Source organism: Leucoraja erinacea, chromosome 6 (assembly GCF_028641065.1).
Source record: "Leucoraja erinacea ecotype New England chromosome 6, Leri_hhj_1, whole genome shotgun sequence".
Lineage (NCBI taxonomy): Eukaryota > Metazoa > Chordata > Chondrichthyes > Rajiformes > Rajidae > Leucoraja > Leucoraja erinaceus.
Genome location: NC_073382.1, coordinates 85,406,933 through 85,426,410, shown reverse-complemented (window position 1 = coordinate 85,426,410; position 19,478 = coordinate 85,406,933).

Below are 19,478 nucleotides of genomic sequence, written 5' to 3'. Positions count from 1 at the left end.
TAGATGTGTACAAATTTTGATAAAATTTGGCAAATCTTTTGTTAATATCTTTAGGTAGTGTTAATAATTCACCGTTCTCTGATTTAATTTTAATAATTGTGTTTACCTTTTCTCGTTTTTTCAATTGACGAGCTAAAAGTTTATGTGGTTTATCACCGAATTCAAAATTTTCCTGTTTTGTAATTTGGAATAGTCTTACCACTCTTGCCGATAAAATTCTGTTTAATTTAAATTTCAATAATGCTATCTTATTATGTTTATCTGTATTTGGGTCTTTGGCATTGTCTAACTCTAATTGTCTGATTTCTTGTTCCAAATTCAATTGTTCTATATTATTTTTTTTATTTAGGAAGGTTTGATATGAAATTATAACGCCTCTAATAAATGCTTTAAAGGTTTCCCATAATAAAGAGGGTGAAATACCTGGCGTATCATTCATCTCAAAAAAAAATTTCATTTGTTGTTTTAAGTATGTGTAACTTTGTGGGTTATTTAGAATTTGGGGGTTAAACCTACAGAAGGATTTTTTGCCCGGCATGCCTTCAACTTTTCATATAAAAGTGAGCGGGGAATGGTCGGAAATAATGCTATTATGGTATATGGAATTAATTTCGTATCTACTAAGAAATAGTCAATTCGTGAATAAATTTTATGTACCGCTGAATAAAATGAGTATTCGCTTCCAGTTGCGTTAGCAATTCTCCATACATCTGTTATATTAGTGATTTTTATATATGTGTTTAAAAGTTCACTAGTCTTGGATCTTATGTTACATCTCCTTTGTTTTATAGATTTATCTAAATATGGATCTAAAATACAATTGAATTCCCCCTATTATTACATTTTGATAGTTAAACTCTGATATTATATCCAACATTTTATTTAAAGAATTGAGGGTTATCAAAATTAGGAGCATAAATATTTATGCAAGTTGAGTGGAATAAATTTCTCCCGAAACTATAACATACCTTCTCTCTTTATCTGATATAGTATTAGTTAATTTGAATGGTATGCCTTTTCGGATGATAATAGCCGTACCTCTTGCTTTAGAAGTGAATGAAGAGTAGAATGTTTGACTTATCCAATTTGCCTTAAATCTTATCAGTGTTTGTTGTTTCATGTTGTTTCTTGCAGAAAGAATATGTCAGCATTGAGTGCTTTTAATTGGGCAAGGATTTTACCCCTTTTAATTGGCACATTAGCACCCCTTATGTTCCAACTACAGAACATAATTCCTCCATTCTTTTTATGTCTGTCGTCTTGCATTTTGAATCAATTTGATATCTTTAAGTCATATGGTGCAAACAAACACCTCAGAACTTTGGGCATTGGGTGGTCGTCCCGAACTGTTGCATTTATTTGGCATCTCCTTTCTAAAGCACACCTTAAAAAAAGATAGAAGAGTGTGTTGTAATAAAAAATAAAATAATAACAATCGTGGTGATAATTAAAAAAAAAGTGATTTTAAGGTATCTACGAGGAGATACCTTAAAGGGGAGGGGCCACCTAAGGTGGCAAGATCTTGATGGACTTCCGTTGATGTTAATCTACATTCAGCTCCGCCCCCATGACCAAGTGTCCTAAAAGTGGGATTTATTTTGTGGGATTTATCCAACCAGAGCAAGAAAGGAGAAAGAGAAAGACATTTAGCTCTAAATATCTTAGTTCTAAATATATATATGCCTTTCCACATAATCTAACAATAAGTATATACTAAGATTTACCATATATAAATTATATGCCCGTGTATACTCTCGGCGTTGTTACATTGTTTCCCCCATTTAAAACCCAGTCTTATATCTTAGACACAAGCAGGTTTTGAGGGGTTAAACCTTGTATCAATGGATGAGTATGTTTACAAAGCAGATGGGCTAATAGGTAATAAATTGGAAAAAATATGTCAATTTTCAAAGGGTTTAAATTTTATGGTTACAGAAAATAGTTTTGGATGGAAACTACAGCAAGATTCTCTCTCCAGTAGAAGATTTTGGTACTCCTGAGTCTACTGAATGTTCCGTGCAGTAACCAAGCACATTGGCATTGCAGAGCTAACCTGATAATGTGCTACCTCTAAAGAGGCTGCCAACTGAGCTGTTCAAAGCAAACGTAACATCAGAAATACAAAGAGTGGACTGTAACTAAGCAGCAAACCTTTCTCTGGAATGTCAGAGCTCTTTTCGAGGCCGCAAGCAATTGTAGAGAAATCACACAAACCAACCTCCCTTCCATTGACACCATCTACGCCTCACGCTGCCTCGGCAAGGCCACCAGCATAGTCAAGGGCGAGTCTCACCCCGGTCACTCCTTCTTCTCCCCTCTTCAGTGAGGCAAGAGGTGCAGAAGTGTGAAAACGCACACCTCCAGATTCAGGAACAGTTTCTTCCCAGCTTTATCAGCCAGCTGAACCATCCTACTAACAACTCGAGAGCGGTCTTGGCATCCCATCTAACATAATGGAAACCCTCAGACTATCTTTACCCGGACTTTACTGCACTTTATCTTACGCAGAACATTATTCCCTTTATCATGTACAGTATCTGTACACAATGGACGGATTTATTGTAATAATGGGTATTTGAAGAATGGTCTCAACCCAAAATAACCCCGCTGAGTTACTCCAGCATTTTGTGTGTATGTTTGATTGTAATTATATATTGTCTTTACTCTAAAAAAGCTTTACTCTGTACCTCGGTAAACGTGACAATAATAATCTAAAATGAGGGAAGACTTGATGGGCACGTACAATTATCAGATAGACAGTCAGAACCGTTTTGCCAGGATGGAAATGTCAAAGACTAGAGGGCATAGGAGAGAGGGTTATGTTTAAAGGGGATGTGCAGGATATATTTTTTACACAGAGGGTGGTGGGTGCCTGGAACATGCTGCCACAAGTGGTGGTGGTGGCAGATACGATAGTGGTGTTTAGGAGGCTTTTGGAAAGGTGCATGGACAGGACCCTCGGGAGTGGAGGGATATGATGGATCATGTGCAGGCAGATGAGATTAGTTTAACTTGGCATCATGTTCAGCACAGACATTGTGGGCCGAAGGGCCCATTCCTGTGCTGTACTGTCCTGTGCTGTGTTCTATGTTCAAATGTGTAAGAAGACAGGGAAGTGCAGATGCTGATATACAAAAAAAACCGCAAAGTGCTGGAGTAACAGCAGGTGAGGCAGCATCTCTGGAGAACATGGATAGGTGACATTTCAGGTCAGGATCCTACTTTAGACAGATTATGTGGGGGGGTGGGGGGGGGGGGGAGGGTAGAGAGAGGATGGACAGGGCAAAGGCGAGTGGTAGGTGGATGCGGGGGGCAGCGGTTGATAGGCAGATGATTAGACAAAGGCTGGAGATGAAAAGACAAATTGTGAGATAGACTAATTTGAGTCCTGGTCCCCCAATGCAATATTCCACCACTCAAGCATAGCCCCCAACTGCGCAGGCGCGGCTGACGGGTTCCCGTTGTGATGCCCCTGATCCCCCCCCCCTCCCCTCCCCTCACCTCCCGCACTCGGTCCCTTGCCCTTCCCCCCACCACTCACTCCATCCCCCCTCAACTCCCCCCCATCCACTCTTGGTGGCTCTTCACAATTGGTTCCCATTGTGACATAGAACACGCAGGTATTACTGCGCAGGCGGGCACGGCAAGTGGAAATGGGATTTATTAAAGCTTAAAATGTGAATAACTCTTAAAATATAACAACAATTTAAACGTTAAAGATGAGATTTATTCAGTCCATTCTTTCTTGTTGCATCTATTGTTGTGTTCTGCAACCGGGAGAGGGGAGGGGGACAGCTTCAGGCGGGGGCTGTCGGGGTGCCAGTGAGGGGGGGGGGGGGGCAAGCGTCAATCAGCCGGGGGAGGGGGACAGCTTCAGGCAGGGGCTGTCGGGGGCCGGTGAGGTGGGAGCGTTCTGCAGCCGGGAAGGGGGACGACTTCAGGTGGGGGCTGTTGGGTGCCAGTGAGGGGGGGGGGGGGGGGGGGGGTGGGGGGAGTGTCAATCAGCCAGGGGAGGGGGACGGCTTCAGGCGGGGGCTGTCAGGGGCCGGTAGGGGGGGGAGTGCTGCCGTGGCCTTCCGCTGCCATGGCCTGCCCCGCCGCTGCCTACTGCTGCCACGGCCGTGGCCTGTCGCTATCGTGGCTGCTGTAGCCTACCCCTGCTGTGGCCTACCCCTGCTGTGGCCTACCCCTGCTGTGGCCTACCCCTGCTGTGGCCTACCCCTGCTGTGGCCTACCCTTGCTGTGGCCTACCCCTGCTGTGGCCTATCCGCGCCGCTGCCTAGCCTCTACTGCTGCCTTGGCCTACTGCTGCCATCGCCTACCCTTGCCATTGCCTACCCCTGCTGCTGCCTCACCGCTGCCGCTGCCTTACCCCTACCACTCCCTACTACTGCCGCTGCCGCTGCCATGGCCTACCGCTATAATCTTTGGTGGTGGTGGTGGCTGTTGCCCACGGACACAACCCCCGCCCACAATCTGCTCACTCCGTTCCTTCTGCTTTATTCTTGCCGCCAGTGAATGACAGCGGGTGCCGGAAGGGGCGTGCCATCCTGGCAAAAGACAGGAGAGAAGACCAATAACGTTTGTACTCTTTCACCGATCAGTACGAAACTTGGTGCACTTGCAGCACGGGAGAATGGCGAGTAAGGTGGCGAAAAAGCATAGCGCTATCGGGTACAGTTTTTGCGCAAGTGTAAAAACAACCCAATTCGGAAGAGGACAAGATGAAATGTTTAGTTAAGTATAATAAGGATAGAAGGGTTGCGAATTGTGAAGCTGGAGGAAGGAATGTAGGTGGAAAGGGAGGGGGAGAGGAGAAATAGGTGCGAGTCCAGGTGGGGCACATAGAAGAATGGGGAGAAGGAAAGGTTGTTTGTAGGTTAATTATCTAATACTGGAGGATTCAATGTTCATACCATTGGCTTGTAAGCTACCCAAGTGGAATATGAGGTGCTGCTCCTTCAGCTTGCATTTGGCCTCCCTCTGGCAATGGAGGAGATCCAGGACAGAAAGGTCAGTGTGGGAATGGTAAGGGGTTAAAATCGTTGGCAACCTGGAGATCCAACAGGCCTTGGTGGACCAAGTGCAAGTGTTCAGTGGGCCGGTCGGCGAATCCATGAGCCGATGTACAGAAGGCCACATCGGGAACATTGGATGCAGTAGATGAGGTTAGAGGAGGTGCATGTGAACCTTTGCCTCACCTGGAAGGACGGCTGGGGTCCCTAGATGGAGGAGGTATAGGGACAAATGTTTACTTTAGTTTAGTTTATAGATACAGCGGGGAAAGAGGTCCTTCGGCCCATTGAGTCCGCACCGACCAGGGATCCCTGCACATTTACACTACCCTACGCACACTAGGGACAATTTTACATTTATACGTTCATAGCAAGCCAATTAACCTACAAATCTGTACGTCTTCGGAGTGTGGGAGGAAACCGAAGATCTCTGAGGAAACCCACGCAGGCCACAGGGGGAAACTCTGTACAGACAAGCACCCGTGGTCAGGATCAAACCCGGGTCTTTGGCACTGTAAGGCAGTAGCTCTACCTCTGTGATGCCATGCCAGCCCGCCCCATTTCTGCAATTCTCTATAAATCCTACAATTTCTCCACAATCCTGCAGTTCTCCATCAACCCTTCCTCCCTGCATCCGGCTCCCTTTCACAAACTTCTCACCGCCTCCTCTTTCAACCTCCCCTCTCAAGCCGCAGCTTGTTTCCCATTGCATTATTTCTCCTGTGTCATTACTTCTCCTTGTGCGAAACCCCTGGGATGTCTTTCGAGTTGTAATATAAGTTGTTGGAGGGGGCAATAGTTCAGCAGATAATGAAGAAATGGTTAAATGTTCTGACAGATGGTCTTCGGGGATCAAGATGTAGTTGAACAGAACTTATTTTCTTTCCTTTAAACTAAAACAACGGATCTGAGATGCCATGGCGCATCGGTAGAGTTACTACCTAACTGCGCCAGAGACCCGGGTTCGATCCCGACTAGGGTGCTGTCTGTATGGAGTTTACACGTTCTTCCTGTGACCTGTGGGGGTTCTCTCCTACTCCAATTTCCTCCCACACTGCAACCACATCCAGGCCTGTAGGTTAATTGGCTTCAGTAAAAATTATAAATTGTCCCTGGTGTGCAGAAAAGTGCTTGTGTACGATGATCGCAGTCGGCAAGGACTCAGAGGGCCAAAGGGCCTGTTTCCGCACTGTAACTTGAAACTAAACTAAATTCAACTAAATCGCAAAGGAGCTGTGAGATGGAGACACAGGGAACTGCAGTTTATGGAAGGACCGTTCAGAAGCCTGATAGCAGAGGGGAAGAAATGTTCCTGAGTGTGGTGCTGTGTACTTCAAGCTTCTGTACCTGCCCGATGGGAATGATCGGGATCGGACAAGTCTTTGATTATGATGACATAAATAACTGCAGATGCTAGTTTACAAAAAAAGTTTAGTTTAATTTAGAGAGACAGCGTGGAAATAGGCCCTTTGGCCCATCGAGTCCATGTCAACCAGCACTCATCCCATACACTAGCACTGTACTACACACCAGGGGTAATTCGCAGAAGTGAATTTTACTTCGGAGTCACGTGAGTGATTCCGTGAAGACCCCAGCTCCAGTGCGCATGCGGCATTATCGCACAGCGTGCAGAACGCGGCAGCCAGCGGGAGTCGGGCGCTCCCGCATCCAAGGACGAGAGGTAAGTACTTACCTTAATCGGGCCTTGTGGTTTTTGCTCCAGGGGGAGCAAAGTGAGGCATGGTGAGCGGGCCCCGTTTCGACTCCAGCGTGGGGCCGACAGTGACGGGGAAAAGGTGCCACCCGGACCGCTAACGCTGCGGACCAAAGGTGCCACCCGGACCGCTAACGCTGCGGACCGCTGCAGGGAGCTGCGCTATGCCGGTCCGCTGAACAGCTGTTCCGTACAGCCGCGGACCGGCGGGAAATTTTAAAAAACCCGACCGGCAGCCCTGCAGACTCCTGACAAGGAGAATCGCCGCCCGGGAACCACCACAACGCCGCCTGGAAAACGGCAGGCAGCCTCTACATACAGGTAAGACAAAAATCTTACCAATTTACAGGTTCTACAGGAGCCATCTTCCTCCAAGCTGGAACAGGTTGGAGACAGCAAAAATAAGTATGTCTGTCTCCCCAAGCCAGAGGAGGTCATGAAGTTCACCTCCAGGAGAAGGACTGCCTGCCCAACTCCACACGAGGGTCCTTATCTGGGAGGCAGCCACCGGTAGCGGTGGAGCTATTTCAGTGCTCCCGCTCACTCGACACCGAGCCGCTCCCTGTGCCGCCGGTGTAAAGGGGCACTGGCTGAATGCCAAGGGAGCTGACTCCTACCCCAGTGCTATTGCACTAGCCATCTCCCTTGTCGAGGGATTGATGCAACAGGGGAGTGGAGTGCTTTGCCTCCTCCCATTTACCGCATCCTTTATGCTCCTTTTTTAAGGGCTAAGGAGGCCAGGGCTGGGCTGGCTTAAGCACTGGGCAGGCGGACGAGAACAGCAGTATGCCAGGGGAGCAGGATCAGGAAGAGCCACTGGGTGTCGTGGGCCACTACATGGCTCCTCCACGCGACCATCTTCCCAACAAAAGCCCTGCAGGAACAGGCCTTTCCAGAGGCAAATCCGCAGGCAGCTGGGTCTCGTAGACTCACAGACAAGCAGCGAATTCTACAGAAGGTCAAGATGTTACCACCTTTGCTCGCCTTTGGTGCTGACGCCTAAGATGTTCCCATATTTGGGATACTCGACTGAACGATGGTGCATATAGACCTGCCCGCAACCCCGAATATATGGGGCTATGCAAACCGCTGCTGCGGGGAAGAGGGAGCAGGCTATGGGACGAGCAGGACATCACATCCAACACCCAGCTGGCAGCACCCCTCGGCATCCACCAGCAATATCAAACAAGGACTGGTGAAAGCCTGGTGACCGCTGCAGATCCCCCATAGTTCTTTTTAGACGGGGCCCAGAGCGGAGCCGTGGGAAAATGCGCCGCCCCACCGACAGCACCAGCATACCAGCAAACTACGCCTTCATGAAAAACAACAAGCATGGAGGTAGGTAGTCTGGTTCCTCCCAGTTTACACTAAAACAAGGGTGTTCTACTAAACTGCATGGGGAGTGGGCTAAGCATGGGATGCTGTCACAAATAACCAAAATATACTCAACAGCATTAGAGGATAAAAACGAATTCAAATTGGGCATTTTACTGCCAGTTCAGCAATGCGCCCAAAGGGCTGTTTCTCCCTCTAAGAAAAGAGAAGTGAGAAGGCAAGCTGAACTAAACAGGCACATTACTAAACGGATTGAAATTTGTATCGAATATATTCACCAAAACTATAAAAGATGATGAATGTAGCATCATCATTGATCTAATATCACTAAATAAACCTGTTGAGTATATCCACTTTAAGATGCAGGTGGAGTTTTGTCACTGCCAGACATCTGATCTCCCTAGGATACCTATGGGGAGCATTGATATGGGAGATGCTAACTATCTTATACCATACACTAGGATCATTATAGATACCTAAATATATTTACCTGGATCATGGATATCCCGGTTAGGGCAACCATGGGAGCATATAGCATTTCATATGGTCTAAACCTCCGCCCTAAACTATTAAAAATGGCCATGAAAATATTAAGAAAACAAGCATAATCATGGCACATATTGGATGATATCCTCATATTAGGGGAAACAAAGGAATTAGCTGTGGAGCAGTTCTAGCTACGAAACAGCTCCCTAAAGCTGAGGTTCATCCCACGCCCAGATAAACCAGAATTGAAGCGTTACTACCAAGGATTATCTGGGCTTCAATAACAATTCCGTCCATATGACTGTTACTTTGCCAAGACACTTGGGTCACTATAATCAAATCATGACTGTACCCACTGAAGCTATATCACAATTAAGGTGGTGGGCAGACATATATTTGGCATAGTTTTCAGCCCTATTATCATCACCAATCCCAACTTGGTTATTTTAAAAACCAATGCCAGTACTTTAGGCTGGGGAGCAACTAAACTCCATATCCAGCACAGGTAACAGATGGACCAAGTCACAAACATCGTTACTACACATACCGGGCATCAACTTCTTGGGATTGGTGATCGCCTATTGGGCTAAAAAGCATATGCATTTCAAATGCAGCACGTACATATGTGGTTACGGATTGATAATACTATGGTGGTGGCTTATATCAACCATATGGGGAGCATAATAATCATTATTGTGCAACAAATTGGTCAAACAAATCTGGCAATGGTGTGTCAAAAGACATTTTAACTATCAGCTGCCTATGTCCTAGGAAGCTAGAACACAGTGGGAGACACCATGTCACGGGGTACAATTTATGATTACATTGAATAGATGTCATAACCCAAAATATCTGCTAAATTTATTAAGCAGTTTGAAAGCCAGATATCAATTTGGTTGCACAAGACGGAATCACCAGTAACCCATGTATGTGACTTAGGAACCAGATTAGAGGCAGCAGCGATAGATGCCTATATGCTGGAAGGGGGAATTTCTGCTTTGCCTTCCTCCCTTCTGCCTCATCAGTCGGGCACTTCGCAATACAGATGGGATCTGTCTCCGAGATATTGAACGTGCCCGACCGGCCTACAGCCATGGTTCCCAGTTCATCACGACATGGTGGGCGAGTCACCTATGGATTTCCCTAGTGGACCATGGTTGCTGACTCAACCCAGTATCAGGCATAATCCACCCATGCCAGGGAAACATCAAACTCCTGGGTGCAGGTTTTGAATAGACCTTACCAGGGACTGGGATTATCCAAAGGAACCATTACCACCATGTCGGCATCCCTGCGAACAGTCACTAAAAGCTAACATGGGTAAAATACTGCCACGACGCAGGGACAACGAACTATTCAACCACTGACGTATTGGAGTTCCTGGAACATCTACACCATGACTAAAAGGTGAGTTACAGTGCCGTAAATACAGCATGGAGCGCCTTATCTGCTTATCTAAAACCGCATGTCAGCAGAGCATGGGATCCCATCCACTGAAGGTAAACTTATGAAGGGCAACTATAGTATAAGCCCCAAACACCCAGGTATATACCCATGTATGGGATATTGGTGTGATATTGACATACCTCAGAGAATGGCACCAGCCAGATCCCTCAGCTTGCTTAATCTATGTTTTAAAAAAGGCTCATGCTTATGGCTCTCGTACACGCTCAAAGAGTCCGGTCACTCCATAAACTAGACTGGATACATGGTGATTACCCCAGACGCATCAAGTTCATATTTAGGTCTGGTAAAATCTAACTCGCAGGTATATGGATTCGGCACGAACTAGCAGGGTCGAGATCGCCTGTGTTTTCCGTGCTGTAGTCGTTATATGGCTATATGGACCAGGAACGCCCGATTCACTGGTGGGATTCCGGGCCTACCCACCAGAGTCCAGGTTGAGTGTGGTGACCCATCTACTACGATATATAGACACAACCCACTATCTTAGAGGGAGAGGAAAGCCTATGGGTCAACCACAGTAACCCAAAACGGGGTACGAGCCAAACCACTCCAAGGTGGCTCAAACAGGTACTGAAAGCTGCCGGAATAGATAATGATACATTTAATCCCATTCCACTAGGGCAGCATTGGTATCAGCGGCTGAACGAATGGACATCCCGGTTGACCACATTTTCAATACAGCAGAATGGTCAAGGGAACCGCGTTCAGAACATTTTTTATTATAAACCGTTGATAAACCTGATTTAATTGCAGGAGAATATTACAAACTGCAATATTAATTTAAGCTCAGAGGAGCTCTGTTATGTTGTTATTGTTAACAAATACCTTTCTGTTTCTTTTGAAAGCAGATCCACTGGTTGATTACGATAACACTTCCTCCCTCATAAACTTCGGCAGTGAGTGAAATAAAAACTGTTACACGGTTTGAAATCACAGACCTTTGAAGTCTTCACGGAATCACTCACGTGACTCCGAAGTAAAATAGTAAGATTAAACGAGTACTTACCAGTACGAAGTTTGATCTGTATTTTATGAGGAGTTACGGTGAGGGATTAAGTGCCCGCCGCTCCCACCCTCATTATACAGATCAAGCTAATAAACTGATGTCTCGTGATCTTTACTATCTTACTTCAAATATTGTGTCTATTCTGTGATTTCACACCGCTGCTTCGAAGTATGCCGCATGCGCACTGGAGCTGGGGTCTTCACTTAATCCCTCACCGTAACTCCTCATAAAATACAGATCAAACTTCGTACTGGTAAGTACTCGTTTAATCTTACTATTAACCTACAAACTTGCAAGTCTTTGGAGTGTGGGAGGAAACCAAAGCACTCGGAGGAAACAGGGAGAAAGTGCAAACTCCGTGCATACAATACTGTGTGTTCGATACTGTAGTCAGGATGGAACCCGGGTCTCCAGTGCTGTAAGGCAGCGACTCTACCGCTGTGTGCCGCACTAAGATAGACTATTATTTCTGTTTCTGGAGTCTTCTGGAGCTTTTGGGCTGACAAATGAAGTGAACTTAAAGCCATTTAAGATTTATTCAAATAAAATGTGACATTTTTACTGCATTGTTCACCCCTGTGGTATTTTAAAGGGAGTTTGTGCTGGTGCCAGGGAGTTAGTTAACAGGATGCGTGGGTGACCCATATCATTCTGGGATACTTCATTGTACTTCCCCTCCATTCCAATACTCCCTCAACAGGTCAGCCTTTAAGTGCTGCTATTATTAAAGTTTTAGTGCCTTATCTACTGACAACGGAACAGTGAAATTCTTACTTGATGCAGTTTCAGTTGTTCAGGCAACTGAACCATCCTATCACCAACTAGAGAATGGTCATGACCTCCCATCCACCTCAATGGAGCACATCGGACTATCTTTAACTGGACTTTAATGGACTTACCTTGCACTAAACGTTATTCCCTTTATCCTGTATCTGTACACTGTGGACGGCGTGATTGTGATCATGCTTAGTCTTTCCTTTGACTGGAAAGCACGCAACAAAAGCTTTTAACTGTACTTGGGTACACGTGACAATAAACTATACTGAACAGGTTAGTAAACGCAATGCATACTGATAAAATTTCATAAACAAAAATGCAGTGAATGAAAAACCTCAGTACGTAAAAAAATACCAAACTCCGTAGTGTAACCAAAGACACAGTCCATAGAAGATCAGAGTTGATGAGGTCAGTGTTGTGCTGTGTTCAAGTACCTGTGATGGACCGTCGATGGTGGGGAGGTCAGTACCTGTGATGGACCTTTGATGGTGGGGAGGTCAGTACCTGTGATGGACCTTCGATGGTGGGGAGGTCAGTACATGTGATGGACCGGGCAGTGTCCATCACTCACTGTAGTCTCCATTCCTGGGCATTTGAGTTACTGAACCAGTCAGTGTGCTCTCTACTTACACCCTACATACTTACATTATTTCCCCTGAAGGCCTTCTGTCATCTCATTCTCTCTCAGAAGCCCTCTTCACCATCCCTAAATGCCTTTCGTTATTTCAATAGTTCATATATATATTTTGTTAATTACAATTATTTTTTTTAAGATAACTGCAAGTAAAAACAAATTCACTTAGAAATATGTTGAACATGTGAATTAATTAATTCTTAATTGTAAAGTGAAATAAGAACGATAATAACGTATAATTTGCTTATAGAGTCATAGAGATGTATTGCACAGAAACGGGCCCTTCGGCCCACCTCATCCATGCTGACCAAGTTGGAATACTGGGCTAGTCCCATTTGCCTGCATTTGGCCCATATCCCTCAAAACCCTTCCTATCCATATATCTGACCAAATGTATTTTAAAAGTTGTAATTGTATCCACTTCTATAGCTTCCTCTGACCACTCGTTCCAGGTATGGTCTACCCTCGGAGTGAAAAACTTTCCCCTGAGGTCCCTCTTAAATGTATCCCCTCTCACCAAATGTCTGAGCCCTCTGGCTTTAGAATCTGACGGAACAGGGGATCAGAAGGAATGATTGGGGTGACAATGGACTCTTCAGGTAATTATTTTCTGAACAACTGTCTAAAAAACAACTGGGAGGAAACCAGGGCACCCGCAGGAAACTCACACACAGGGAGAACGTACAAACTCCGCACAGACAGCACCCGTAGTCAGGATCGAACCCGGCTCTCTGGCACTATGAGGCAGCGTCTCTACCGCCGCACCACTGTGCCGCCCCTAATCATTGAGAACAATGCAAATGTTGATGGAAGGAATTTGATTCAGGATTTATTTTATTTTCTACTCCCTGTGGTAGTATTTATTTTCCATGATTAAACTGTAACTTAAGAAAAATGTGTTTTACAGAAGCAACTTTGGGGAAATCAGTAATTAATCATAGGCCACTTGGATAACATACAGTAGGTCTCCATATGTCTCCAGTAGCGGTCAAAGTTCTTCCTAAACTATGACAATTTACGCAATTCGACAGAAACATTAGTTCTGAGAGTGTGTCAGATCTCTGACATAAACGCTTTGTAAATAAGTTTACTTCAGTTTAGACTTCAGCGATACAGTGGAGACAGGCCCTTCGGCCCACTGACCACTGATCACCTCGTACACTAAAGGGCCTGTCCCACTTAGGCAACTTTTTAGGCGAGTGCAGGCGATTCTGCGCTCGCCACATGATCGCCACATGTTCGCCACATGTTCGCTGGTGGTCTCTGGTGAGTCTCCTTCATGGTTGCGAGGAGTTCCCGCATTCTGGGAACTAGTCGCGGCCTCAGTATGGTCGCCACAAATTTTTCAACATGTTTTTCAACACGAGGGAAATCGATGGTGATATGGTGAGATGCAGAACAAATGAATGAAGGATCTATCATTTGCAAACATGGCTCAAAGTCCCTGATTTAGAGCCACATATCCCCACTGGACACAGTGCTCTAGCCTTCCAACACAACCCTCTGTCTTCTACGACAGTTATGAATCCATACCACTAAGTCACCACTAATCCCATGAACCCTTAATCTTCGAGGACTTGGAGGGGCTTTACCAAATGCTGTACTAAAAGGTTATAACATTGTCGAGAAGACAAAGTTTAGCTTTTGTTTTCTCACGGATGAAACGTCATCAAAGCGTGGAACTTAAATCATTTCCACTGATTGCAAATCTCTTGGAGAGAGGATATTTATATTCCTTGGAGGAGGAATCCTTTCGCGGTGACCTGGAGGGGGCATGAGAAGAGAGAACTAATTAATCCCACAGCTCGAGGAAGGGACAGGGACAACCAGTCGTTTGCAGAAGAAGTTCAATCAAATAAATTCTGACATTTCTACACAGGAGAATAGGCAGTCTGAGTCACATCACGAGAATAAGTCAAAATTATTTCCAGAAGAGGAGGATATTAAACTCATTGGCTTTTCCGGCTACAGGAAGGATGTCATTATGTCATTATGGGACGACAGATGGCGCAATGGGCTAAGTGTTCGGCTGGCGACCGGAAGGTAGCCGGTTCGAATCCTGCTTGGAGTGCATACTGTCGTTGTGCCCTTGGGGCAAGACACTTCACCCACCTTTGCCTGTGTGTAAATGTAATGTAATTATGTGAAGCACTTTGGGGTCAATGCAAGTTGACTAAAAATGTGCTATATAAATAAGATTATTATTATTATGTTGGAAAGGGTGCAGAAGAGATTCATCAGGATGTTACCTGGGCTTACGGGCTTGAGTTACAGGGAGAGGTTGGATAGGCTGGGACTTTTTTTCTTTGGAGCGTAGGAGGCTGAGGGGTGACCTTATTGAGGTGTACAAGATCATGAATAGCATGGATAAAAGTGAAAGCTCACAGTATTTTTCTCAGGGTAGAGGATTCTAAAACTAGAGGGCACAGGCTTAGGGTGAGAGGGGAGAGATTTGAGAGGGACCACAGAGCAAGTTTTTCACTCAGAGGATAGTCCGTATCTGGAACGAGCTGCCAGAGGAAGTTACAGAAGCGGATACAATAGTGACTTTAAAACACATTTGGACAGATATATGGAAGATAGAAACAAAATGCTGGAGTAACTCAGCGGGTCAGGCAGCATAGAAAACATAGAAAACAGGAAATGCAGGAAAAGTGTTCCCCATGTTGGGGAGGGGGGGGGGGGGGGGGGGGGGGGGTGTGGGGGTCCAGACCAGGGGTCACAGTTTGAGAATAAGGGGTCGGCCATTTAGGACTGAGATGAGGAAAAACTTTTTCACCCAGCGAGTTGTGAATCTGTGGAATTCTCTGCCACAGAAGGCAGTGGAGGCCAATTTACTGGATGTTTTCAAGAGAGTTAGATTTAGCTCTTAGGGAATCAAGGGATATGAGGAGAAAGCAGGGACGGGTTACTGATTGTGGGTGATCAGCCATGATCACAGTGAATGGCGGTGCTGGCTCGAAGGGCCGAATGGCCTACTCCTGCACCAATTTTCTATGTTTTGATTAATTCTCCTTTCCTCCTTTTTAAAGAACATGTTTTTAGCCTGTCTAATCTATTATAGTCATAGCCATACAGTGTGGAAACAGGCCCTTCGGCCCAACCTGCCCACACCGGCCAACATGTCGCATCTACACTTGTCCCACTTGCCTGCATTTGGCCCGTATCCCTCCAAACCTGTCCTATCCATGTATCTGTCGAATTGCTTCTTAATGTTGCAATAGTCCCTGCCTCAACTACCTCCTCTGGCAACTTGTTCCAGAGAATTACCACCCATTGCTTGAAAATGTTACCCCTCAGTTTCCGATTTAATCTTCCCCCTTCACCTTAAACCTATGTCCTCTTATCCTCGATTCCCCTACTCTGGGCAAGAGACTCTGTGCGTCTACCCGATCTATTCCTCTCATGATTGTATACACCTGCATTAGATCAACACTCATCCTGCTGCCCTCCATGGAATAGAGACCCAGACTACTCAACCTCTCCCTATAGCTCAAACCAACATCCTTGTAAATCTTTGCTGTACCCTTTCCAACTTAACAACATCTTTCCCAGAACTGAACACAATACTTTAAATGCAGCCTCACCAACATCTTCTATAGCTGCAACATGACTTCCTCTCCTCTGTACTCAATACACTGAATGATGAAGGCCAATGTGCCAAAAGCCTTTTTGACCACCCTATCTCTCTGTGATGCCATCTTCAAGGAACTATGTACCTTCGACTAAGGATTGTCAAAGCTGCCACATCCAGACATAAAAACAGTTTTTATCCACGAGTAGTTGCTCTACTGGGACGACAGATGGCACAATGGGCTAAGTGTTCGGCTGGCGACCGGAAGGTAGCCGGTTCAAATCCCGCTTGGAGTGCATACTGTCGTTGTGTCCTTGGGGCAAGACACTTCACCCACCTTTGCCTGTGTGTAATGTAATGTAATTATGTGAAGCACTTTGGGGTCAATGCAAGTTGACTAAAAATGTGCTATATAAATAAGATTATTATTATTATTATTACTCAACAGCCGAAAATCTGTAGCCTCCCTTTGATCTGGTATTTTGTTGGTTCACATGCTTGATCAATGGTGTTTTATCATTAATGTTTTATTATAATTAATTTTTAGTGTTTTCTGAGTCATTCGTAACTGTCACTGTATGTCATATTGTTACTTGTGGGAGGAGCACCAAGGCAAATTCCTTGTATGTGAATACATGGCCAATAAACCTACTTACTTACTTACTTACTTACTTACCTGCACTCCTAGATCCCTCTGCTCTACAACACATCCCAGAGGCCTACCATTCACTCTGTAGGTCCTGTCCATGGTAAACTTTCCAAAATGCAACACCTCACATTAAATCCCATCAACCATTCCTGAGGCCACCTGGCCAACAGATCAAGTACCTGCTGCAATTCCCTCATCACGGGAACTACACCCATAAATCTATTCTGGATCCTCTCCAATGCTTCCAAGTCTTCCCTACAGTGAGGTAGTCAGCTGTGCAAACTGTGACAGGACCAGTGCGTTAGAAAGGCTCAACATAACTTCCCTTTCCTTTGTACTCTATGTCTCAGTTGGTAATATATCTGTCTTAATAAATAGTCATTTATATTAGGGTAAAAGCCTTTGTAACAACAATAAACATTTTCCTAATTCATAGAATATAACTTTGAATTTGGACTATCTTTAATCTGACTTTGTTGGACTTTATCTTGCACTAAACGCTAATCCCTTTATCCTGTATCTGTACACTGTAGATGACTTGATTGTAATCATATACTGTATAATCTTTTCGTTTCGATAGCTCACAACAAAAAGCTTTTCACTGTACCTCGGTACACGTGACAATAAAAAATTAAACACATGGACACAAAGTGCTAGAGTAACTCAGCGGGTCAGGCAGCATCTCTGGAGAATATGGATAGGTGACGTTTTTGATCGAGACCCTTCTTCACTGATGTGTTCGGGGAGAGAAAGATGGAAGAGACGAGAGATAGAATATCAAATATCCAGTTAGTTCGTTGAACAATACCAGGATAATCAAAAGGGTCTGAAGAAGGATCGCGACCCAAAATATCATTTATTCGTGCTCACCAGTGATGGTGCCTGACCTGTTGAGTTACTCCAGCACTGTGTGGCCTTTTGTGTATTAACTGGCATCTGTAGTTCCTTATTCCTTTTCCTGATTTCTCCTGAATAACAAGCTCAGATTCAGAAGCTTAGAAAACTGTGCCTAAAACCAATTTTCTATCTATCGACTCTCAGAGCTGTACGGCACGGAGACAGGCCCTTCGGCCCACCCTGTCCAGGCCAAACAAATTAGAGTATTGGGCTAACATTTGCCTGCATTTGGCCCATAGCTCTCTATACCTCTCCTTTTCATATATCAGTCCAAATGTCTATTAAACGTTATAATTCAATCCAAGGGTGCTGTTTGAGGCAGATGCAAGGTGGCATTTAAGAGACCCAGCAGTAAGAATCCAGCACTAGCTTCTCATTTTCATCCAACAAACAGCTAACAATGGCCTGTTTTATTTATCATTGTTACTTTTTTGTATATCTTTCATTCATTTGTTCTATATCTCTCTACATCACTGTCTATATCTCTCGTTTCCCTTTCCCCTTAACGTTCAGTCTGAAGGAGGGTCTCGACCCGAAACGTCACCCATTCCTTCTCTCCAGAGATGCTGCCTGTCCCACTGAGTTACTCCAGCTTTTTGTGTCTATCTTTCCTTTAGATAAGACACATGGATATGCAGGGAATTGAGAGATATGGATTATGTACAGGCAGATAAGAGTTGATCTTGCCATCATGTTCAACACAGATAATGTGGGCTGAGGGATCTTTTCTTGCGCTGTTCTGTTCCCTTCTGTTCTGTTCTGAATCCTTTTCGATGGCTTCCTCTAGCAGCTCATTCCAGATACAGATTACCCTCTGAGTGAACAATTTGCACCTGATGTTCCTCTTAAATCTTTCCCCTCTCACCTTAAACCTGTGCCCTCTAGTTTTAGAATCCTCTACCTGGGAAAAAGACTGTGAGCGTTCACTTCATCCATGCCCCTCCTGATCTTGTACAAGATACAAGATACAAGACCCAATAAGGTGTACACCCCAATAAGGTCACCTCTCAGCCTTCTTAAATCTATTTACGTTAAAGGATTAGAAATGTCTTTCCGAATCAACATTCTCACGGATTACATGGTGAGTGATTGTCACACGAGAACAGGATGCAGTTTGACTGTGGCATCTTTCCGTTAAAACATAGAACATAAAACAGTACAGCACAGAAACAGGCCCTTCGGCCCAGTGTCCGTGCAGAACATGATACCACATTAAACTAATCTCATCTGTCTGCACGTGATCCTTATCCCTCCAATCCCTGCATATTCATCAGCCCACCTAAAATCCCCCTAAATGCCACTATCATATCTGCCTCCACCACCACCCCTGGCAGTGTGTTCAAGAACACCACTCTGTGTAAGATAAAGCTGCTCTGCACATCTACTTTAAACTATCCCCCTCTTACCTTCAAGCTAAGTCACATTTCTGTCTGTCACTTGGTTCAGACAGTCGACCCCATCTACAGTGCATTCAGAAAGTATTTAGACCCCTTCACTTTTTCCACATTTTGTAACGTTACAGCCTTATTCTAGAATGGATTGAATTCATTTTTTGTATCATCAATCTGCACACAGTACCCCATAATAAAAAAAGTCTAAACAGTTGTTTAGAAATTTTTGCAAAGTAATTAAAAATAAATAACTGAAATATCACATTCTGCTAGAGGCAGGAAACATGTTCCCGATGTTGGGGGAGTCCAGAACCAGGGGCCCCAGTTTAAGAATAAGGGGTAAGCCATTTAGAATGGAGATGAGGAAACACTTTTTCACACAGAGAGTTGCGAGTCAGATGACGGTGGAGGCCGGTTCTCTGGATATTTTCAGGAGAGAGCTATATAGGGCTCTTAAAGATAGTGGAGTCAGGGGATATAGGGAGAAGGCAGGAACGAGTTAGTGATTGGGGATGATCAGCCATGATCACATT